Raw genomic sequence first — 25,308 nt, 5'->3', positions numbered from 1 at the left:
GGTGTATCACATTGATTGATTTGCATATATTGAAGAATCCTTGCATTCCTGGAATAAACCCTACTTGATCATGGTGTATGATCCTTTTATTGTGCTGTTGGATTCTGTTTGCTAGTATTTTGTTGAGGATTTTTGCATCTATGTTCATCAGTGATATTGCACTGTAGTTTTCTTTCTTTGTTACGTCCTTGTCTGGTTTTGGTATCAAGGTGATGGTGGCCTCGTAGAATGAATTTGGGAGTGTTCCTCCCTATGCTATATTTTGGAAGAGTTTGAGAAGGATAGGTGTTAGCTCTTCTCTAAATGTTTGATAGAATTCGCCTGTGAAGCCATCTGGTCCTGGGCTTTTGTTTGTTGGAAGATTTTTAATCACAGTTTCAGTTTCAGTTCTTGTGATTGGTCTGTTCATATTTTCTATTTCTTTCTGATTCAGTCCTGGCAGGTTGTGCATTTCTAAGCATTTGTCCATTTCTTCCAGGTTGTCCATTTTATTGGCATAGAGTTGCTTGTAATCTCTCATGATCTTTTGTATTTCTGCAGTGTCAGTTGTTACTTCTCCTTTTTCATTTCTAATTCTATTGATTTGAGTCTTCTCCCTTTTTTTCTTGATGAGTCTGGCTAATGATTTATCAATTTTGTTTATCTTCTCAAAGAACCAGGTTTTAGTTTTATTGATCTTTGCTATCGTTTCGTTCATTTCTTTTTCATTTATTTCTGATCTGATTTTTATGATTTCTTTCCTTCTGCTAACTTTGGGGGTTTTTCCTTCTTTTTTCTGTAATTGCTTTAGGTGCAAGATTAGGTTGTGTATATTCGAGATGTTTCCTGTTTCTTAAGGTGGGCTTGTATTGCTATAAACTTCCCTCTTAGAACTGCTTTTGCTGCATCCCATAGGTTTTGGGTCGTCGTGTCTCCACTGTCATTTGCTTTTAGGTATTTTTTGATTTCCTCTTTGATTTCTTCAGTGTTCACTTCGTTATTAAGTAGTGTATTGTTTAGCCTCCATGTGTTTGTATTTTTTACAGATCTTTTCCTGTGATTGATATCTAGTCTTATGATGTTGTGGTCGGAAAAGATACTTGATACAATTTCAATTTTCCTAAATTTACCAAGGCTTGATTTGTGACCCAAGATATGATCTATCTTGGAGAATGTTCCATGAGCACTTGAGAAAAATGTGTATTCTGTTGTTTTTGGATGGAGTGTCTTATAAATATCAATTAAGTCCATCTTGTTTAATGTAGCATTTAAAGCTTGTGTTTCCTCATTTATTTTCATTTTGGATGATCTGTCCATTGGTGAAAGTGGGGTGTTAAAGTCCCCTACTATGAATGTGTTACTGTCGATTTCCCCTTTTATGGCTGTTAGTATTTGCTTATGTATTGAGGTGCTCCTATGTTAGGTACATAAATATTTACAATTGTTATATCTTCTTGGATCAATCCCTTGATCATTATGTAGTGTCCTTCTTTGTCTCTTCTAATAGTCTTTATTTTAAAGTCTATTTTGTCTGACATGAGAATTGCTAGTCCAGCTTCCTTTTGGTTTCCATTTGCATGGAATATCTTTTCCCATCCCCTTACTTTCAGTCTGTATGTGTCTCTAGGTCTGAAGTGGGTTTCTTGTAGACAGCATATATATGGGTCTTGTTTTTGTATCCATTCAGCCAATCTGTGTCTTTTGGTGGGAGCATTTAGTCCATTTACATTTAAGGTAATTATCGATATGTATGTTCCTATTCCCATTTTCTAAATTATTTTGCGTTCGTTATTGTAGGTCTTTTCCTTCTCTTGTGTTTCCTGCCTAGAGAAGTTCCTTTAGCATTTGCTGTAAAGGTGGTTTGGTGGTGCTGAACTCTCTCAGCTTTTGCTTGTCTGTAAAGGTTTTAATTTCTCCATCAAATCTGAATGAGTTCCTTGCTGGGTAGAGTAATCTTGGTTGCAGGTTTTTCTCCTTCATCACTTTCAGTATGTCCTGCCACTCCCTTCTGGCTTGCAGAGTTTCTGCTGAGAGATCAGCTGTTAACCTTTTGGGGATTCCCTTGTGTGTTATTTGTTGTTTTTCCCTTGCTGCTTTTAATATGTTTTCTTTGTATTTAATTTTTGACAGTTTGATGAATATGTGTCTTTGCGTATTTCTCCTTGGATTTATGCTGTATGGGACTCTCTGTGCTTCCTGGACTTGATTAACTATTTCCTTTCCCATATTAGGGAAGTTTTCAACTATAATCTCTTCAGATATTTCTCAGTTCCTTTCTTTTTCTCTTCTTCTTCTGGAACCCCTATAATTCGAATGTTGGTGTGTTTAATGTTGTCCCAGAGGTCTCTGAGACTGTCCTCAGTTCTTTTCATTCTTTTTTCTTTGTTCTGCTCTGCAGTAGTTATTTCCACTATTTTATCTTCCAGGTCACTTATCCGTTCTTCTGCCTCAGTTATTCAGCTATTGATCCCATCTAGAGTATTTTTCATTTCATTATTGTGTTGTTCATCATTGTTTGTTTCATTTCTAGGTCCTTGTTAAATGTTTCTTGCATTTTGTCTTCTATTTGCAAGATTTTGGATCATCTTTACTATCTTTATTCTGAATTCTTTTTCAGGTAGACTGCCTATTTCCTCTTCATTTGTTAGGTCTGGTGCGTTTTTATCTTGTTCCTTTATCTGCTGTGTGTTTTTCTGTCTTCTCATTTTGCTTATCTTACTGTGTTTGGGGTCTCCTTTTTGCAGGCTGCAGGTTCGTAGTTTCCGTTGTTTTTGATGTCTGTCCCCAGTGGCTAAGGTTGGTTCAGTGGGTTGTGTAGGCTTCCTGGTGGAGGGGACTGGTGCCTGTGTTTTGGTGGATGAGGCTGGATCTTGTCTCGCTGGTGGGCAGGTCCACGTCTGGTGGTGTGTTTTGGGGTGTCTGTGGACTTACTATGATTTTAGGCAGCCTCTCTACTAATGGGTGGGGTTGTGTTCCTGTTTTGCTAGTTGTTTGGCAGCTGTCCAGCACTGTAGCTTGCTGGTCGTTGAGTGAAGCTGGGTGCTGGTGTTGAGATGGAGATCTCTGAGAGATTTTTGCCATTTGATATTATGTGGAGCTGGGAGGTCTCTTGTGGACCAGTGTCCTGAAGTTGGCTCTCCCACCTCAGAGGCACAGCACTGACTCCTGGCTGCAGCACCAAAAGCCTTTCATCCACATGGCTCAGAATAAAAGGGAGAAAAAATAGAATTATTAGAAGTAGAAAGAAAGAAAGAAAGGAGGGAGGGAAGGAAGGAAGGAGGGAGAGTTATCTTAATTTCACTTTCAGATTTTTCATAATTAGTATATAGGAATGCAAGAGATTTCTGTGCATTAATTTTGTGTCCTGCTACTTTACTTCTTCTTTTCCGATTTGGTTTCCTTTTATTTCTTTTTCTTCTCTGATTGCTGTGGCTAAAACTTCCAAAACTATGTTGAATAATAGTGGTGAGAGTGGGCAACCTTGGCTTGTCCCTGATCTTTGTGGAAATGCTTTCAGTTTTTCATCATTGAGGACGATGTTGGCTGTGGGTTTGTCATATATGTCATATATTATGTTGAGGAAATTTCCCTCTATGCCTAATTTCTGGAGGGTTTTTTTTTTTGTCATAAATGGGTGTTGAATTTTGTGGAAAGCTTTCTCTGCATCTATTGAGATGATCATATGGTTTTTCTCCTTCAGTTTGTTAATATGGTGTATCACATTGATTGATTTGCATATATTGAAGAATCCTTGCATTCCTGGGATAAACCCCACTTGATCATGGTGTATGATCCTTTTAATGTGCTGTTGGATTCTGTTTGCTAGTATTTTGTTGAGGATTTTTGCATCTATGTTCATCAGTGATATTGACCTGTGATTTTCTTTCTTTGTGACATCTTCGTCGGGTTTTGGCATCAGGGTGATGATGGCCTTGTAGAATGAGTTTGGGAGTGTTCCTCCCACTGATATATTTTGGAAGAGTTTGAGAAGGATAGGTGTTAGCTCTTCTTTAAATGTTTGATAGAATTCGCCTGTGAAGCCATCTGGTCCTGGGCTTTTGTTTGTTGGAAGATTTTTAATCACAGTTTCAATTTCAGTGCTTATGATTGGTCTGTTTATATTTTCTTTTTCTGCCTGGTTCAGTCTTGGAAGGTTATACTTTTCTAAGGATTTGTCCATTTCTTCCAGGTTGCCAATAGGTTGCCTATTTTATTGGCATATAGTTGCTTGTAGTAATCTCTCTTGATCCTTTGTGTTTCTGCAGTGTCAGTTGTTATTTCTCCTTTTTCATTTCTAATACTGTTGATTTGAGTCTTCTCCCTTTTTTTGTTGATGAGTCTGGCTAATGATTTATCAATTTTGTTTACCTTCTCAAAGAACCAGCTTTTAGTTTTATTGATTTTTGCTATTGTTTCCTTAATTTCTTTTTCATTTATTTCTGATCTGATCTTTATGATTTCTTTCCTTCTGGTAACTTTGGGCAATTTTTGTTCCTCTTTCTCTAATTGCTTTAGGTGTAAGTTTAGCTTGTTTATTTGAGATGTTTCTTAAGGTAGGATTGTATTGCTATAAACTTGCCTCTTAGAACTGCTTTTGCTGCATCCCATAGGTTTTGGGTCATCGTGTTTTCATTATCATTTGTTTCTAGGTATTTTTTGTTTTCCTCTTTGATTTTTTCAGTGATCTCTTGATTATTAAGTAGTGTATTGTTTAGACTCCATGTGTTTGTATTTTTTACAGATTTTTTTCTGTAACTGATATGTAGTCTCTTAGTGTTGTTGTCTGAAAAGATAATTGATACAATTTCAATTTTCTTAAATTTACCCAGGCTTGATTTGTGGCCCAAGATATGATCTATGCTGGAGAGTGTTCCATGAGCAGTTGAGAAGAATGTGTATTCTGTTGTTTTTGGATGGAATGTCCTATAAATATCAATTAATTCCATCTTGTTTAATGTATCATCTAAAGCTTGTGTTTCCTTATATATTTTCATTTTGGATGATCTGTCCACTGGTGAAAGTGGGGTGTTGAAGTCCCCTACTATGATTGTTACTGTCGATTTCCCCTTTATGGATGTTAGTATTTGCCTTATGTATTGAGGTGCTCCTATGTTGGGTGCATATATATTTACAATTGCTGTATCTTCTTCTTAGGTTAATTCCTTGATCATTATGTAGTGTCCTTCTTTGTCTCTTGTAATAGTCTTTGTTTTAAAGTTTATTTTGTCTGATATGGGAATTGCTACTCCAGCTTTCTTTGGATTTCTGTTTGCATGGAATATCTTTTTCTATCCCTCACTTTCAGTCTGTATGTGTCCCTAGGTCTGAGGTGGGTCTCTTGTAAACAGCATATATACGGGTCTTGTTTTTTTTTTTTTCCCAAAACAAGAAGTTTGTTGTTTGGGGAAGTTTTCAACTATAATCTCCAAATATTTTCTCAGTCCCTTTCTTTTTCTCTTCTTCTTCTGGGAACCCTATAATTCGAATTTTGGTGCATTTAATGTTGTCCCAGAGGTCTCTGAGACTGTCCTCAGTTCTTTTCATTCTTTTTTCTTTATTCTTCTCTGTGGCAGGTATTTCCACTATTTTATCTTCTAGGTCACTTATCCGTTGGTCTGCCTCAGTTATTCTGGTATTGATCCCTTCTAGAGAATTTTTAATTTCATTTATTGTGGTGTTCATCACTGTTTGTTTACACTTTACTTCTTTTAGGTCCTTGTTAAACGTTTCTTGTATTTTTTCCATTCTATTTCCAAGATTTTGGATCATCTTTACTATCATTATTCTGAATTCTTTTTCAGGTAGACTGCCTATTTCCTCTTCATTTGTTAGGTCTGGTGCGTTTTTATCTTGCTCCTTCATCTGCTGTGTGTTTTTCTGTCTTCTCATTTTGCTTAACTTACTGTATTTGTGGTTTCCTTTTTGCAGGCTACAGGTTCATAGTTCCCATTATTTTGGTGTCTGCCCCCAGTGGCTAAGGTTGGTTCAGTGGGTTGTGTAGGCTTCTTGGTGGAGGGGAGTAATGCCTGTGTTCTGGTGGATGAGGCTGGACCTTGTCTTTCTGGTGGGCAGGTCCACGTGTGGTGGTGTGTTTTGGGGTGTCTGTGTCCTTAAGATTTTTAGGCAGCCTCTCTGCTAATGGATGGAGTTGTGTTCCTGTCTTGCTAGTTGTTTGGCATATGGTGTCCAGCACTGTAGCTTGCTGGTCGTTGAGTGGAGCTGGGTCTTGATGTTGAGATGGAGATCTCTGGGAGATCTTCGCTGTTTGATATTGTGTGGAACTGGGAGGTCTCTTGTGGACCAGTGTCCTGAACTTAGCTCTCCCACCTCAGAGGCAGTACCCTGATGCCTGGCTGGAGCACCAAGAGCCTGTCATCCACACAGCTCAGAATGAAAGAGGAAAAAAAGGAAAAAAGATAAAATAAAAAAAAGAGTTGTTAAATAAAATAATTATTAAATGTTTTTTACTAAGTAATAAAAAAATTAAAGAAGGGAGCAACCAAACCAAAAAAACAAATCCACCAATGATAAAAAATGCTGAAAAGTATATTTAAAAACAAACAAACCAACCAACAAAAAAAACCCTAGGACAAATGGTAAAAGCAAAGCTATACAGACAAAATCACACAGAGAAGCATACACATACACACTCTTAAAAAGAGAAAAAGGGGAAAAAAAAAAATATATATATATATATATATATTCTTGCTCCCAAAGTCCACCTCCTCAATTTGGGATGACTCGTTGTCTATTCAGGTATTCCACAGATGCAGGATACATCAAGTTGATTGTGGAGATTTAAACAGCTGCTTCTGAGGCTGCTGGGAGAGATTTCCCTTTTTCTTCTTTGTTCGCACAGTTCGTGGGGTTCAGCTTTGGATTTGGCCCCGCCTCTGCGAGTAGGTCGCTGGAGCTTGTCTGTTTTTCGCTCAGACAGGACGGGGTTAAAGGAGCAGCTGATTTGGGGACTCCAGCTCACTCAGGCCGGGGGCAGGGAGGGGTACGGAGTGCGGGGCGAGCCTGCGGCAGCAGAGGCCGGCATGATGTTGCACCAGACTGAGGTGCGCCGTGTGTTATCCTGGAGAAGCTGTTCCTGGATCCCGGGACCCTGGCAGTGGCGGGCTGCACAGACTTCCCGGAAGGGGGTGTGGATAGTGACCTGTGCTTGCACACAGGCTTCTTGGTGGCAGCAGCCGCAGCCTTAGTGTCTCATGCCCGTCTCTGGGGTCCACGCTGTTAGCCGCGGCTCGCGCCCATCTCTGGAGCTCCTTTAAGCAGCGCTCTTAATCCGCTCTCCTCACGCACCAGTAAACAAAGAGGCAAGAAAAAGTCTCTTGCCTCTTCGGCAGCTCCAGACCTTTTCCCGGACTCCCTCCCAGCTAGCTGTGGCGCACTAGCCTCCTTCAGGCTGTGTTCACACCCCCAGTCCTCTCCCTAGGATCCGACCTCCGAAGCGCGAGCGTCAGCTCGCAGCCCCGCCCGCTCCGGTGGGTGAGCAGACAAGCCTCTCGGGCTGGTGAGTGCCGGTCGGCACTGATCCTCTGTGCGGGAATCTCTCCGCTTTGCCCTCCGCACCCCTGTTGCTTTGCTCTCCTACGCGGCTCTGAAGCTGCCCCCCACCCCGCGTCCCCTCCCTGCCACCAACTGTCTCCACCCACGAAGGGGCTTCCTAGCGTGTGAAAACCTTTCCTCCTTCACAGCTCCCTCCCACTGGTGCAGGTCCCGTCCCTATCCTTTTGTCTCTGCTTATTCTTTTTTCTTTTGCCCTACCCAGGTACGTGGGGAGTTTCTTGCCTTTTGCGAGGTCTGAGGTCTTCTGCCAGCCTTCAGTAGGTGTTCTGTAGGAGGTGTTCCACGTGTAGATGTATTTCTGATGTATCTGTGGGGAGGAAGGTGATCTCCGCGTCTTACTCTTCCGCCATCTTGAAGCTCCCCCCATGTCTTGCTCTTGAACAGTTATTAGTTCCTCTTCTTGTGAGGTAGAGTGAAGTCAGGAACAACCTATGTCACTGTATTGGTGATGTTGCTGTCCTCCAGTTTTGCTCTTAAGGCTTTCATCTGACTGGGTGAGGCTCACCCAGATTATCAGGATTAATCTCCTTCACTTAAAGTCAACTGATTATAGACATTAACTTCATGTACAAAATCACTCAGGAATAGTGTTTAATTGAATAACTGAGCACTATATCCTATCAAAACTGACACATAAAAATAACTACCACATTTCTCTCTTGGGGAATCCACTCAGTGAAATAAGTCAGACCATGTAAATGGCAGCATTTACCACATTAATGCTGGCCTGTAAGGGACAGTGTCTATAGAGCTTTATGATAATCTGGTACTTCTCTCAGTTATGCATTTCTCAGTGCTTTGGTGAAGCGTGTGCTTTTTGGGTTCTCCTACAGACGTTAATTTCAGTTTGAATAAGTAAGCTATAGATAACAAATCTGCTCTATCATCCTTATCTTCTTAAATCTTTACAGTCTTCTTTCTATAATACTGAGAATTTTCTGTAATGTATATTTCATTCTACATAAGCCAATCTTGAGTCAGAAGCACTCCCAGATACTTGAGCTAGCACACTGAATTACAAATCTCTGGAAAATGTACACACATTGATAAATTAGACCTAACCTAAAAAATTGAAACTCTTTTCCTATTTAGGACCTCAGGAATCTATTCTTGAACAATTTTTTTTATATTGATGCCAAATAAATTAACAAAATCTAGAAAATGTTTGCTGTAAAGCTATCTCATCCCATGCTGGGTTTTGGTTTTGGTCCCTGGGTATGCAGAGTCTGACTATTCTAAGTCAAGAGGCAATGATTTTGTACCTGTGTCATAAGGAGAGTGGGTGTTTGCTTACAAATTATCAATAACTGCCTCACGTGAGGACTTAACAGGATCTCCAAACAAAGTAGAATCAGCTTTATAAGACTGGAAGGAGAGGCTGTTTCTGCTGACATGGGAAGATGAGTAGGTTTGGAGGGCCAGAGAGCTCAGATTCCTTTGAATCCACCTAAGTATGTTCATTCCAAGTGGGAGAATTTTTTTTCTGAAAACTTGCGCTAAATTGTGTAAGAGAGTCGACGACACTGCACTTCAATATGTATTTTAATCTGGTAGCCTACATGGTCAGCTTGTGCCTTTGATTTTTAGCTCTATCATACTAATAAGAGATCATTTTACAGCAGGCACAGACTTCTTGATAATACCGTTACCTTAAGCAAAGAATTTAAAAATCTTGATTTTCGTCTTTTTCTTCAAAGCATCCTCCTTTCTCCCCTCTATCCTTTGTTCTGTCTCTCCCCGCCTCTCTTTTTCCTCCCTCCCTCCCTTCCCATTTTCCTCCTTTTCTTTCCCCTTCTCCTTAATCTATATCTGATGGAATTACAAACTGCCAGTCCAAATTACAGTCTCTGTATGCCTTTTTGTCTCGGTCACAGCCCATTTTAGACACCTATTGTTTTAACAAAGTCTAGTCTTTATTTCAGGTGACACTGGATAATAATTTCAGTAACTTTCTTGGTCATTCTTGCACTTTATTTTGCACGTTCCCATTTTCCAATGACATCATGCCATTACTGCCTTTAATCCAAACCAGGTAAAATAATCGCAGATGATCATATTAAGTGTTAACTTCTTACTCCAAATATTTTATGTGTTGAAAAAAGAAACCACTTATATTCAGAAGAAGAAGTTTAATATAGAAAATTAGGTGGCTAGAACATCATTCAAAGGGCTTTAGGAGAAAGTTGTAGGTTTGGTCTGTAGGCTGACTTTGAGATATATACAGGACTGACTCGCAAAAGCATTATTTCACTAGAGGCCAATACTAGAGCTAAGAGTTCAAGAACACCCTTGGGGTTCTGATTCGGGCTTTGTAAAATTGGAAATAAGAAGCTGTCATGGAAACCCTATCTTAACATGGAGGAAGAAAGAGAATAGACACTTAAACATTGCCTCTTAACACTGCCTCTCTTAAGCCTTCCAAATATTAAACCAGTTCATATAACAGGATCTAAATCAGATAAAGAATCTAAGTTGCAACGGAGTCTGGAAAAGAGAGTTGACACCTTTCCAACCTAGTAGGATGGTCGGTTAGAGGATGAGTGAGCCCTTATTCAATTTTTATCAGAAGTGGAAATCTGGATGTCACCAAGATGGTGACATAGGAGGCTCCTGAATTCCCTCCTCCCATGGACACATTGAATATATAGCTTCACACAGCAGTTCCCTCTGAGAGAAATCTGGAAACTAGCTAAGTGTCTCCTACACATCAGGCAACTGAGAAAAACCAGTATCAAAACAGGAAAGTCTGAGACACACTCTCAACAAAAACCCCACCCCAGTCACAGTGCCATAAAATTGGGAGGTAACTCCCAACTCCCAGCTTTTCCCTGAGGAGTGAAGAGTTTGGGCCATACATCTAGAGCCCCAACTTTTAATGCTTCCTCGACCCAAGAGATGGGCCCCCAAATCGCCTAAGTCTGAAAGCCAACAGGGCTTGCATTCATGAGTCCCGTAGGACCATGGCAATCAAAGAAGCAGTTGTTAACAGGCATGGGTGCACTGGCCGTGGCTTTCCCCCCAGGGCTCAGTGCAGAGAGAGCAGGCAAAAACATCCATCTCCCAGTGTTTTTCTGGAAGGAATTTGATTACATACTTACCAGGCTGGTAACTGAGGGTTCAGCTTCTAATCAGACTTAATCTAGCTGCAGACTGGGATCCTTCCAGGAGCCCAGAGGAGTCAGTGTACACTTCCCCTGCCTTCCTCTGTCTCCCTTCTGTCTCACTCCAACCATAAAACCAAGACGTCACCTTCTCCCTGGAAGGAGCTTGTCCACACATTTGATGTTCCAACTTTTGAGGCAGCCACTCCACCGAGGCCCGCAAATCACCAGCTCTGATAGCCAACAGGGCTCAGCCTTCACAAGCACTACAGGACCATATTAAACAAAATAAAGCAATTTTCAAATGGATAAACAGACACTTCCTGCAGCTGTCCACCCAGCGCTAAGCACAGAGGGAGCAGGCAAAAATATTCACCTCCCAGTTTGTCTTTGGAAGGGATTTGACTGCATACCTCCCCAGCTGCTGCTTGAGGTTCTGGCTTCTAATCGCTGCGTGTGCTACCTGGGATCCTCCAAGGAACCTGAGAGAGCTGGTGGGCACATCCCTTGATATTCCCCCCCAGCTTCCTCCAACAATAAAACCAAGTGTCCATTTTCTCCCTGGAAGGAGCTTATCCACATATGTAGCACCCCAACTGTTATGGCTGTCACCCAACTCTTATTGACTCCCAAATCTAGCACTAGGAGCTGACAGGGATTGGCATTTGTGAGTCCCAAGGGACTACACAAAACAAAAAAGCAGTTCTGTTTGGGCACATAAACAATTCCAGAGACTATTCCCTCTGGCTCAGCACAGAGTGAATGGGCAAAATACCCACCTTCCAGTTTCTCCTTGTTAGAGGCTGGACTGCATATTTAACATCCTGACTTTCCCAGCTGCTGCCTGAAAGTCGAGCTTCCAGTTAGTCTGCATTGGGGAGCTGAAGGGCCAAGCAATTATTAGTCATCCTGGAGCCTGAACAGGCATAAGGACATTTCCCACGCCTTTGGGAAACTGACAGGTCTTGGCATATCCTCAACTTCCGGGAGCCACTAATTACCAAGACGGTGCCTTAGATGATCACAGAGGTTTGAGAGGCAACAAGGAGCTCTGGTCTGGCTAATTGACAAGGTTCATCTACACAAGGCCAGTTTGACAAGATGGAGAGAAGTTCCTGTTTTATCTAATGTGCAGAAACCAACACAGAGTTAAGGAAAATGAAGAGACAGGGTTATATGTTCCAACCAAAAGAATAAGATAAATCTCCCCAAAACCAACCTTAATGAAACAGATAAGTCATTTACCCAATAAATAAGAATTTAGATAAGAGTTCAAATTAATAGTCATAAAGATGCCCACTGAGGTAAGGAGACCAATGCATGAGCAAAGTGAGAATTTCAACAAATATTATTTGAAATATAATTTCAAAAAATATTAAAAAGTACCAAATAGAAACCATAGAACTGACAAATACAATAACTGAACTGAAAAATTAAGTTAAGGGGTTCAATAACAGACTAGATCAAATTTAAGAAGATTTAAATCCTGTCATGCATCTTCTGCTATCACAAAAGTATGAAACCAGAAATCAATTACAAGAGAAAAACTGGAAAATACACAAATGTGGATATGAAACAGAATGGCTCCTGAACAACCAACCAATCAAAGAAGAAATCAAAGGGGAAATCACAAAATAACTTGAGATAAATGAAAATGGAAACAAACATTCCAAACTTACAGGTTGCAGCAAAAACAGTTCTAAAAGGGAAGTTTATAGTAATAAATTAAGAAAAAAAGATACCAAATAAACAACCTAACTTTAAATCTCAAGGAACTAGAAGAACAAACTCAACCCAAAGTTAGTAGAAGGAAGAAAATAGCAAAGATCAGAGTAGAAATAAGTAGAGCCTAGAAAGACAATAGAAAAGATCAATGAAACTAGGAGCTGTTTTTTTTTCTTTCCTTTTTTTTTTTGGAGAAAATAAATTGACAAATGTTTAGCTAGATGAACTAAGAGAAAAAGAGACAAATAAAATCAGAAATGAAAGAAGAGACATTACAATTGATAACAAGAAATACTAAGGATCATAAACTACTATGAATAATTATATGCCAACAAATTAGATGACCTAGAAGAGATGGGTACAGTCCAAGAAATGAACAATCTACCAAGACCGAATCATGAAGAAATAGAAAATCTGAACAGATCAATTACTAGTAAGGAGATTGAATCAGTAATCAAAAACCTCTCAACAAGTGTCCAGGACCAGATGGCTTCACTGTTGAATTCTACCAAAGATTTCAAGAATTAATGCCAATCCTTCTTAAATTCTTCCAAAAACTAGAAGAGGAGAAAATACATTCTCATTCATTTTATGAGGCCAGCATTATCATGTCACCAAAGCCAGACAAAGACACTAAAAAGAGAAGAAAATTACAGGTAAATATCCCTGATGAACATAGATGAAAAATGTCAACAAAATATTGCCAAAGTTCAACAGTACATTAGAAGGATCATACACCATGGTCAAGTAAGATTTATTCCTGGGGTGCAAGGGTGTTTCAACATAAGCAAATCAATAAATGTGATACATGACATCAACAAAATAAATAACAAATGTTATATGAGCATCCCAATAGATGCAGAGAAAGCATTTGACATAATGAAGTATCCTTTCATGATAAAAACTCCCAACAGATTAGGTATAGGTAGAATGTGCCCCAACATAATAAAGACCATATGTGACAAGCCCACAGCTAACTTCGTACTCAAAGGTGTAAAGCTGAAAGCTTTCCCTCTAAGATTAGGAAAAAGATAAGAATGCCTACTCTTGCCATGTTTATTCAGCGTAGTCCTAGCCAGAGCATTTGGGCTAGACAAAGAAATAAAATGTATCCATATTGGAAAGGAAGAAGTAGAATTGTTTCTCTTTGCAGGTGACATGATATTTTATACATATATATATGTGTGTGTGTGTGTGTGTATGTGTGTGTGTGTGTGTATATATATATATACACACACACACACACATATAATTCTAAAGACTGCCAAAAAACTAAAAAATTCAGTAAAGTTACAGGATACAAAATCAATACACAAAAATCAGTTGTATTTCTATACACTGACAAAGAACTATGAGAAAGAGAAATTACGAAAACAATCCCTTTTACAAAAACAACCAAAAGGAAAAAAAATTAGGAATAAATTTAACCAAGCAGGTGAAATATCTGTACATAGAAAACTATAAAGTATTGATGAAACTAATAATTTATAAAGAAAGAAAGCAGAAATAAATGTGTTTATTGTGTTCATTGACTGGAAGAATTTATATTGCTTCAATGTCCATATTATTCAAAGTGATCTACAGATTCAATACAATGCCTATCAAAATTCCAGTGGCATTTTCCACAGAAGTAGAAAACAAACTTTTCTAACATTTGTGTGGAACCACAAAAGACCCCAAATAGCCAAAGCAGTCTTGAGAAAGAACAAAGCTGGAGACATCCCACTTCCTGATTTCAAACTATATTACAAAGCTATGGTAATGAAAACAGTATGATATTGGCACAAAAACAGACACACAGATCAGTGAAATAGAGCAGACCACCCAGAATAAATCCATGCCTATATGGTCAGTTATCAACAAAGGCACCATGAATATACAATGGGGAAAGTATAGTCTCTTCAATAAATGGTGCTGAGAAAACTGAATATAGACATGTAAAAGAGTGAAACTGAACCCCTACCTCATACAACACACACACACACACACACACACACACACACACACACACACACACACACACACACACACACACACACACACACTCAAAATAGATCTACTCTTGAATAAGACCCAATACCGTAAAACTCCTAAAAGAAAACATGGGGTAAGAGTAAGATGCTTGCCATTAGTCTTGGCAGTGAATTTTTGGATTTGACACCAAAGCAAAGACAGTAAAGCAAAAATCAACATAAAAAGCTTCTGCACAGCAATGGAAACCACCAACAAAATGAAAAGACAGCCTACCAAATGGGAGAAAATATTTGCAAATCACATATCCAATAAGTAGTTAATATCCAAGATAACAAGGAACTCATACAATTCAATTAAAAAAAAAACTATTTAAAAATGGGCAAAGGAGGACTTCCCTGGTGGTCCAGTGGTAAAGAATCTGCCTTCCAATGCAGGGGACGCAGGTTTGATTCCTGGTCGGGGAACTAAGATCCCACATGCCACAGGGCAACTAAGCCCACACCACAACTATAGCTCACATGCCTCAGTGAGAGAGCCCACGCTCTCTGGAGCTCACGTGCCACAACTAGAGAGAGAAAACCTGCATGCCACAACTAGAGAGAAGCCCGAGCACCACAACGAAGAGCCCATGTGCTGTAATGAAAGATCCTACATGCCTTGATGAAGATCCCATGTTCTGCAACTAAGACGCGCTGCAGTCAAATAAATAAATAAGGAAAAATAAATATTTTTTTAAAAAATGTGCAAAGGACCTGAATAGACATTTTAACAAAGAATACATACAAATGACCAACAGGTACATGCAAAGGTACTCAACAACAGTAATCATCAGGGAAATGCATATCAAAACCACAAGACAGCACTTCACATTTGTTATGATGGCTCTTATCAAAAAGACGAGATAGCAAGTGTTGACATGGAGAGAAGGGAAATCTTTTGCACTGTTAGTGAGAGTATAAATTGGTACAGCCACTATGGAAAATAGTATGTAGGTTCCTCAAGAAATTAAAGATGGAACTACTATATGATCCAGCAGTCCCACTTCCAGGAATATCCAAAGGAAATGAAATCATTATCTCAATGAGATATCTGTACTCCCATGTTCATTGCAGCATTATTACAATAACCAAGGTATGCAAACAACTTAGGTGTTCATTGTTCATTGATGGATGAATGGATAAAGAATATGTTATGTATATGTATGTATATATACATACATATGTATGACACATACACACAGTTATAAATGTATACAATGTTATATATATACACAGTGGTATATATATCAGTATATATACACAGACATGATGTTATATGTATATATATGTATATACATGCAATGTTATGAATATTATGTATACATATACACACACAATGGAATATTATTCAGCCTTAAAAAAATAGGGAAATCTTGCCATTTGGGACAACATGGATGAATCTGTAGTGCATTATGCTAAGTGAAGTAAGCCAGACAAAGACAAATACTGAATGGTATCACTAATATGTAGAATCAAAAAAAAAAAGTCATACTCATAGAAAGAGTGTTTCTGGGGCTGGGGCCAGGGCCGGGGGTGGGAGAATCAGGGAGATGTTGGTAAAAGGGTACAAACTTTCAGTTATAAGATGAATTCAGTGTGAGGATCTAATGTATAACATGGTGAGTATAGTTGTTAACACTGTTTTGCATAATTTAACCTTGCAGAGAGATTACAACTTACGTATTCTCACAAAAAAAGTAGAAATTTATGCAGTGAAGACACGCCTTGTGAAGTTGCTTCGTTAAGGATTTGTCCTGCAGCCTTCAGTCACATGTGGAGTCATGTGTTGTTAAAATCCTACAATTTCTGTTGTAGATTACAGGATGCCTGGCCCTCATTCTGATAGTGATCCGGCTCTGTCTGTGCCCAGGAAGTAGGTGACCAGTAGACTGGAGACAGGACTGCTGTGAAGGGCACTGAGCTCATTCTCAGGACCTGTCTGATGTACCACCCAGATGATTAGCTTAGACAGGCCTCCCTATTTCATAGTAGGGATACTGACCATAGATCTGGCACATTAATCATCCTATGCCTCATATATGACACAGGACCCTAAGACACTTAAAAAATTGGGGGTACCTCTACAGTGGTGGGATGGTAAAATAACTCTGGGGTTGGAGGAGCCCTGATTTGTGCATTAAGTGTTTTCAGAATGTAAGTTCTCCCTCTGAGATCATGGCCAGCCGATGTGGAGCTACCAACATGATGCCATTGAAAATGGAAAGAGATGTGCATAATCAGCTCTTGAGGACCTTCCAGGGAGGGCTCCGGCACCTCAGGCTTCCTAGCAGAGTGGAAGAAGTGTTCACTTAGGTACAGCTTTGGCTTGCCCTGGAGGCAGACTGAGGCCTGTTAGGACACTTGCTCAGTGTGGTTCTGAAGCTATTACCACTACTGGGTAGTTCTGGAGTAAAGGGAGAGGGTTAGAAGGCTAGCAGTGGTGTTTGATTCAAGGTGTTTGGTACAATCTCTGTGACTTCTGTCTGAAGAGGGATAGAGGGTGTGTCAGTCTGGGGTCCCCAGACTGGCTGGTTGGGCCACCTTTAGAAAGCTGCTGAGTACACACCCGATGGTCCTTAAATCTAGGACAGCTTCTTTCCTTCTCAGAATTTACGTCAGTTCATTATAGATATTCATTAGCATCTCTATCTGTGCAGTGCCTTTCCATGAAAGAGCCATGAATATTTGAGCCCTATATGCTTTTACTCATTATTGTGTTCCCAATATCTAGTAGTGGCACCCGAGACCAGCACATAGTGGGAATTTCCAAATAAATATTTGTTGAATTAATGAAAAAGTAAAACTGTCCACATTTTGAATAGAAATAAAGTGATGTTTGACGTCTTTGAAAAGTATAAAATGCGCAGAGAAGTTCAGTTCTGTCTAAAAGCAGTCTACCAATTGCTTGAGTCACTTACATGCCCATGAACTGCCCCCAGTTGGTCCTGGATTATATTACAATAAAATAACTAAATTATCCTTTTGGATTCCTTGTGAGCAGTGTTCAAATACAGATATACTTTCCATTTGTTTTGATAAATAGACAAACGTGTACCTTTTAAATCTTCCTTATAAGTCAGGTGCCTTTATATCCCTCTTCTTCAGATATTGTGCAACCAAATATTGAATGCAAAGAAATCTATCCTGGGTCTCAATAAAGTAATATTTCTTTCTTTCATTTATGATAAAGACCTTCATATTATTCACATCTAAGAACACAGTAAAATCTCAAAAGAATGAATAGTGAGAATTAATAATAATAACTATTATTAATATAAATGAGAAGTATTTTGGGTAATTCTTCAATTGTGGAAGGATTCAGAGGTGCCTCTTAGTGAGACACTGAACTTGAGAAGATAAAATCTACTTCAATGACTTTCTGCCCCCATTTCTAAATCAACCTGCCAATTTCTTATCTACAACTGAGATCATTCATTCAAAAATGTGTTATATAACTACAGTCTCTGAAGTCCTCTTTGCCCACCTTTAAATTGCTGTGATGCATAGATGGCTATGAATTTCTTCAAGGGAGATAGAAAAGAAATCTAACCAAAAGATAAGTGAAAATTAATTTCTAAAACACTTAGTGCAAAGAGCCAAAACTAATAAAGAACTCTGGAACAGTAGATGACAACACCTTTTTGATTGTCAGTCTCATCAGTTCATCACAATTTAAATATTTTAAGAAAAATTCAAAACAGTTTTGGAAAAAAATTTAGCCTTACACACTAGATCCATGCCACTCGTTTTGTGGTCTCAACAGTCTCTTTCTTGTGCTGTGTCCCCTACCAAAGATAGTAGTAATTGATTAAGAAACTTTTCAGCTGGAGAAAAACTGTCAAAACAAGTGAAAATCTTACAATAAATGTTGACCTAAAATGGAAGCGAAGTTAAACTAAGGCTGGATTTCCACCAGACGGGAATATTGGGGCAATATTTTTACATATTAGATGAGGAGTTGATCTAAATGATTTATAAAGCACTCTTCCTCCCTAAAATTCTGTCTCCACATACAAAAATAAGTGATGGATGTTTCAGTCAGTGAACTGTATCATAGAACCCAAGTGTACCATAAAGTTACCTGTCTACATATCGTGATGTCACTTTATAAGCTTCACAGAGTCATAGAATATCCAACCCTCTATTTAACAGATGAGGAAACTGTGCTTACTCCTGCTTTGTATCACCATAAAATAAAATAAAATACCTAGGAATAAACCTACCTAGGGAGATAAAAGACCTGTATGCAGAAATCTGTAAGACACTGATGAAAGAAATTAAAGATGCTACAATCAGATGGAGAGATATACATGTTCTTGGATTGGAAGAATCATTTTTGTGAAAATAACTCTACTACCCAAAGCAATCTACAGATTCAATGCAATCCCTATCAAATTACCAATGGCATTTTTTACAGAACTAGAAGAAAAAATCTTAAAATTTGTATGGAGACACAAAAGACCCCGAATAGCCAAAGCAGTCTTGAGGGGAAAAAAACAGAGCTGGAGGAATCAGATTCCCTGACCTCAGTCTATACTACAAAGCTACAGTAATCAAGACAATATGCTACTGGCACAAAAACAGAAAGATAGATCAGTGGAACAGGATAGAAAGCCCAGAGATAAACCCATGCACCTATGGTCAACTAATCTATGAAAAAGGAGGCAAGGATATACAATGGAGAAAAGACAGTCTCTTCAATAAGTGGTGCTGGGAAAACTGGACAGCTACATATAAAAGAATGAAATGAGAATACTCCCTAACACCATACACAAAATAAACTCAAAATGGATTAGAGACCTAAATGTAAGACCGGACACTATAAAACTCTTAGAGGAAAACATAGGAAGAACACTCTTTGACATAAATCACAGCAAGATCTTTTTTGATCCACCTCCTAGAGTAATGGTAATAAAAACAAAAATAAACAAATGGGACTTAATGAAACTTCAAAGCTTTTGCACAGCAAAGGAAACTACTAAGAAGATGAAAATACAACATTCCAAATGGGAGAAAATATTTGCAAATGAATAAATGGACAAAGGACTCACCTGCAAAATATATAAACAGCTCATGCAGCTCAATATTAAAAAAACAAACAACCCAATCCAAAAATGGGCAGAAGACCTAAATAGATATTTCTCCAAAGACGACACTCAGATGGCCAAGAAGCACATGAAAAGCTGCTCAACATCACTAATCATTAGAGAAATGCAAATCAAAACTACAATGAAGTATCACCTCACACCGGTCATAATGGGCATCATCAGAAAATCTACAAACAACAAATGCTGGAGAGGGTGTGGAGAAAAGGGAACTTTCTTGCACTGTTGGTGAGAATGTAAATTTATACAGGCATTATGGAGAACAGTATGGAGTTTCCTTAAAAAAACTAGAGATAGAATTACCATATGACCCAGCAATGCCACTACTGGACATATACCCAGAGAAAAACATAATTCAAAAAGACACATGCACCCCAATGTTCATTGCAGCACTATTTACAATAGCCAGGACATGGAAGCAACCTAAAAGCCCATTAACAGACTAATGGACAAAGAAGATGTGGTACATATATACAGTGGAATATTAATTAGCCATAAAAAGGAACGAAATTGGGTCATTTGTAGAGACGTGGATGGATCTAGAGACTGTCATACAGAGTGAAGTAAGTCAGAAAGAGAAAAACAATACTGTATATTAACACACATATGTGGAACCTAGAAAAATGGTACAGTTGAACTAGTTTGCAGGGCAGAAATTGAGACACAGATGTAGAGAACAAACGTACGGACACCAAGGGGGGAAAGCGGCGGGGGTGGTGGTGGAGGGATGAAATGGGAGATTGGGATTGACATATATACACTAATATGTATAAAATGGATAATAAGAACCTGCTGTATAAAAAAATAAATAAAATTCGAAAAAAAAATTGCTGTAGAATTCCCCCTTGTTTTGAAAACTTCTGAGAGCAGTTTACAACGTCTGCCAGTAGTTGAAAGATGCTTTTTAAATGCACTTTAAAAAATACAGTGCACTTAGAATTAAATCACCAGGCAGCTCCCAACTGTAAGGCAAATGAAACTACACATTGCATTTATAGGGTACATTGTATCCGGAGGAATCCCAGAGCACTTTATCACCTGCTTAGAAAACATCTAGGAATCAGCACACTACAGTGCTGCCTGTGGGGCTATCTGGCAGCTCTTTAGCAAGACAGCCGAGCCACACTCAGACAGCGGCAAGAAGGCCCCAGCCTAACCAACCACATGTCGATTCAGTGCTGTGAAGCTGGTATTACAAAGCATGGTCTTTACACTGGGACCAGCCATATGGGAAAGTATAGTATTTTTCTCTCATAGCACAATGAATAAAGCATGGGCTTTGGAGTCAGACCATCCTTGGAGCAGAACCCAGTTTGACCATTTTACTAGCTGTGTGACCTTGGGCAAGTTATGTAACTGCTCAAAATCTCAATTTCCATATATACATTACTTTATATAGTAAATGAGATGATATAAGACCTTAGCTCAGTGCTTGGGACATAGCAGATGTTCAACAAATCTTCATTTTCTTCTTTTGCTTACTGATTAGAAAAATCATCTTTTCCTTTTAAACAGTATTTTGTGCCTGAATTTGCTTTCTTATGCTCACCACCATTTTAGATGCACCCGTATACACACATAGTATATAATGTACATGTTATATGTATATCAGGATACTATTATTTTATTTTTTTAATTAATTTTTTTGGAGTATAGTTTCTTTACAATGTTGTGTTAGTTTCTACTGTACAGCAACGTGAATCAGCTATTCGTATACGTATATCCCCTCTTCTTTGGATTTCCTTCCCATTTAGGTCACCACAAGAGCATTGAGTAGAGTTCCCTGTGCTCTACAGTAGGTTCTCATTAGTTATCTATTTTATACATAGTATCAATAGTGCATATATGTCAATCCCAATCTCCCAATATTTGAATTCATGTATATACATAAAATATGATGTGCAAATATGTACATGGAGAGACTTTCATTTGTTACTATTGCCCCGCACCCTGCCATTGTTAGAGGAAGGCCTGGAGAGAGAATGAAGCCAGAGAACGTGTAAAGGATGGCTTCCCTTAGGAGAAGGGGAGCCTTCTGCCTTGTCAGGTGAGGAAGCTGAGTGCAGGCGCTCATAGTGGGTGCATGTGGTAGGGGGAGTCTTAGAGAGTTTTTACTGATTGCTTCAATTGTCTAATTTTTTCAGTGAAGTGGAAGCAAAATCAGCTGAGAGTGAAGGTAGAAGGTTTGGGATGTTTGAGGAGAGAAGTGGGTAGAAGAATCTCCTAGACAACGGTGGGAATAAATGGCCAGGGTAGATATGGCAGGATTTCTGGCCAGGGTTACAGACTGTCTCGAGGTTCGTGGTCATGACTCTAAAGTGAGACCAGTCAGAATGTTTGTATTTCTCTTTTGCCATGTTCAGCTTCATCACTGCAAGCATGGAGTAGGCAGAGAACTTGATTTAACCTGGGCTTGAATTTAATCAGGGTTTGGTATGGCCAAAAAAATATGACAACAAGAGAGGAGCAAGGGAGTGGAGAGTGTGTGCAGGGATTATAATAATTGGCCTCGAATTTAAGCTGTGACAGGAGGGGAAAGAGGACACCAAGCGTATGAGGGAGAATGACTAGATGGCAGAGTCAGTAGATGGGAGTCACTGGTAGGGTTGAGGGGTCAGGAGTCAGGATCCTAGGGGAAGATAATGGTCAGATGCCTTGCTACATGAAGTTGAGTTTATCGAGGGTCGCAGTTTTAGCCCTGATAAGGCTTCGGGTATGCCCGTCGGAGTGAGTGGATGAGATGGAATAGAAGACAAGATAATTGGAGGGGAGAGGGTCAAAGTGCTAGGACGCTACTCTGTTGGAAGGATTGTTAACTTATGTATTAAAATCACTAAGATTTACATCAGTAATAGTGTGAGAGAGAATTTTATGCATCTAGGACTTATATTAAGAAATGATGGGGAATGACCCAGGAGCTGGTAAAGGACTGCAACAGTAAGGGGGATGTCATCGATTTAATAAAATTCCATGAGAAGCAGAGCTTGTGGGATCTGATGGTCCTTCTTGACCTTTGTTGATGAAAATAAGGAGATCTGGGGGGAAATTAAGAATAACACATGATCTCACCACCTGGAGGTGATAGTATTTTAGAATCTGTTTCTGCAGATTCTTAAAGATACTTAACCATACTGAATGGAAGGAATAGTAGAGTCAGTAACATAAAGAATCTGTGGGTCTGCTGCCCTGTTTATCTCACTGGAGGCATCTATTATTGATGTGAGGAAAACAGTTACGGAGTGATCAGATAGAAGAGGAACAGGGAAGAAAGGTTAGGCCACCCTCTCCCTCAAGGAGTTAAACATGGAAACTCCAGAAAAATTCATCCACTTTCTTGGTATAGGCACAAAAATTATGTTCTGGAGCCAGTCAGAGCACATAAATTGTGGGAATTTGGGACTAATGTCCCTAGATATGGACTGAATATTCTTTCGCTACCTGTGACTGCTGATATTATTTTGCGTTATCAGATTTAGGAATTTTATCTGTTGGAGCTTTCATTCCCCTCGCCCCAAGTTGCCCCCACAGAGGCGGAGACTATTCAGTCCACTATCTCACATGGTGGAGAGCAAACTGGCTGAGGAGTAAAGTCATGTTCCCCAGTCAGCTCTATCAGTAATAAAACCGATCTTTTGACCTCCATCTCGTGAGCCTTATTCTGCAAATCGTTCTGAAAAGTGGGAAGGGAAAAGAGGGAAGTTATGTGTTTGTCCATCCATTGCGCGCGCGCGCACACACACACACACACACACACACACACACACACACACACTTTCTCCCTTATGTTTTCTGGCTTTAATGTCTGGTTTCAAAAGGTCTTCCCTGGGACTTCCCTGGAAGTCCAGTGGTTAAGACTCAGCACTCCCACTGCAGGGGGCACGGGGTTTGATCCCTAGTCAGGGGAAGATCTGCATGTTGTGCAGCACGGCAAAAAAAAAAAAAAAAGTCTTCCCCAAAAGGAGATAATATGTTTTCCCACAATGTAGTCTAGCACATTTATGGTTTCATCTTTCATATGTAAGTCTCTAACCCAGCTCAAATTTCTTGTATGAGATAGCAACTTAAATTTATACTTTTAAAATTCCCAAAGCCATTTTTGGTAGCCTAAATTTTCCCCACTGGTTCAAAATTACAACATACATAGCCCAAATATTAGAAAAGGTCACCTTATCTTTTGGACATCGAATGAAATGGTGTTGAACTGGAAACCTGGAATTCCTCTACTCTTTGGATATTCTTGAGGAAATTTCTGTTCTTCTAGTCATCTTGGGCTTAAATTGAATGGTGTCAGCTTTTGTTTGTCTAAAAGAAAATTGTATTTAGTTTTTTTTTTTGGAGGTTGCAGATTCTAGTTTGAGATTTTTTCTTTTATCACTTTAAAAATGTTATTTTTCTGTATGTAATATTTCTTTTTGGACAGGGAAGGAGCTACTGCTAAGATTTTTCTCTCAATATTTGTCTTTCGGAGTTGAAAATGTTGTGATTTGGTATGGTATTCCTAGTGTTTATGTTAGGATTTGTTGAACATCTTGAGTCAGTGTCTATAGTATTTACCAAATATCAAATTTTTCAAATAACATATCTCCACGTATTTTTTTCTATGCCCCTCTCTCCTTTCCTCTTGATTCTTCAATCATATACATGTTAGAACATTTGGAATTAGATCACAGGTCAACTGATGTTCCTTCTTTTCCAGTCTATTTCTTTATGCCTCATTCGGATATATGTTGTTGATATTTCTCCAAATAATATGTTTAATTTGCTGTTAAGCCAGTTCAGTGATATTGTCACTTCGGACATTGTGGTTCTCATCTTTAGAAGTTCCTTTTATTTTTTAATATCTAATATTTCTCTATCTAATTTTATCCATGTCTTTCTTTAAATACTTAAATAATGTCATATATAAATTTGTGATATACTTTTATGTTTTTTCTGGCATTTCTGTATCTGATTCCATCGATTGAATTTTTTCCTGTGATGAGTTACATGTTCCTGCTTTTTGGCATATCTAGTAATTTTGACAGGATGCTGGACATTATGATGATCACTTTGTTGAAGGTCTAGATTTTATTGTCTAACTCGAAGGGCTGCTGGGCTTTCTTTTAACAAGTAATTAAGTTATTTACAGATGAGTTTGACCTTTTTGAAGTCTTTCTTTTAAGCTTTGTTAAAGTGGGTCTAGAATAGCCTACACTCTGGGAATAATTCTGTCCTACTGCTAAGGCATGATTTAGCTGGGTCTCCACTGAATGATCTGATGACCACTGAGGACTTTCCACTCTGGTTGCAACTGAGATAACTCCCTACCCACTGTGAGCTCTGGGAATTGCTCTCCTTACAAGTCCCTCATCATTCTTCATTTTATGTTGTTGAGTTTTACTGTATGCATGTGAGGCATAGTCCTTACCAAAGATTCAAGGAGAAGCCTGTGTAGATATCGAGGGCAATTTTTCTGCATACCTCTCTCTTTTTCTGGAACTCTGTCCACAAATTTCTCTTGCATTGGTCTCCCTTAACACTGACCTCCAACTGATCAACTCTATAAGATGCTACATACTGTTTAGTTTTTACCTCTTTCTGTCCCTGGTCTGGAAACTGCCTGTTGCTCAGTGTCTGAAAACAGTTGTTTTTCAAACATTTTTCTGGTTAAGTCTTGTTCTTGTTATGTCTTCATTGCTGGAAAGAAGTCAGAACTTTTCTGTTAGTCTGCTTATTCATTTGTGTGTGATCTTTCTGCTGTTTTTGCTTTTCAGCTTTCTAACATGGCCTTTAGGAATTTCACTATATTAGATCCATCTTCTAGTTATTCATTCT

This window comes from Lagenorhynchus albirostris, chromosome 5 (assembly GCF_949774975.1).
Source record: "Lagenorhynchus albirostris chromosome 5, mLagAlb1.1, whole genome shotgun sequence".
In the NCBI taxonomy this organism is placed as follows: Eukaryota; Metazoa; Chordata; class Mammalia; order Artiodactyla; family Delphinidae; genus Lagenorhynchus; species Lagenorhynchus albirostris.
This window is presented reverse-complemented; position numbering follows the sequence as displayed.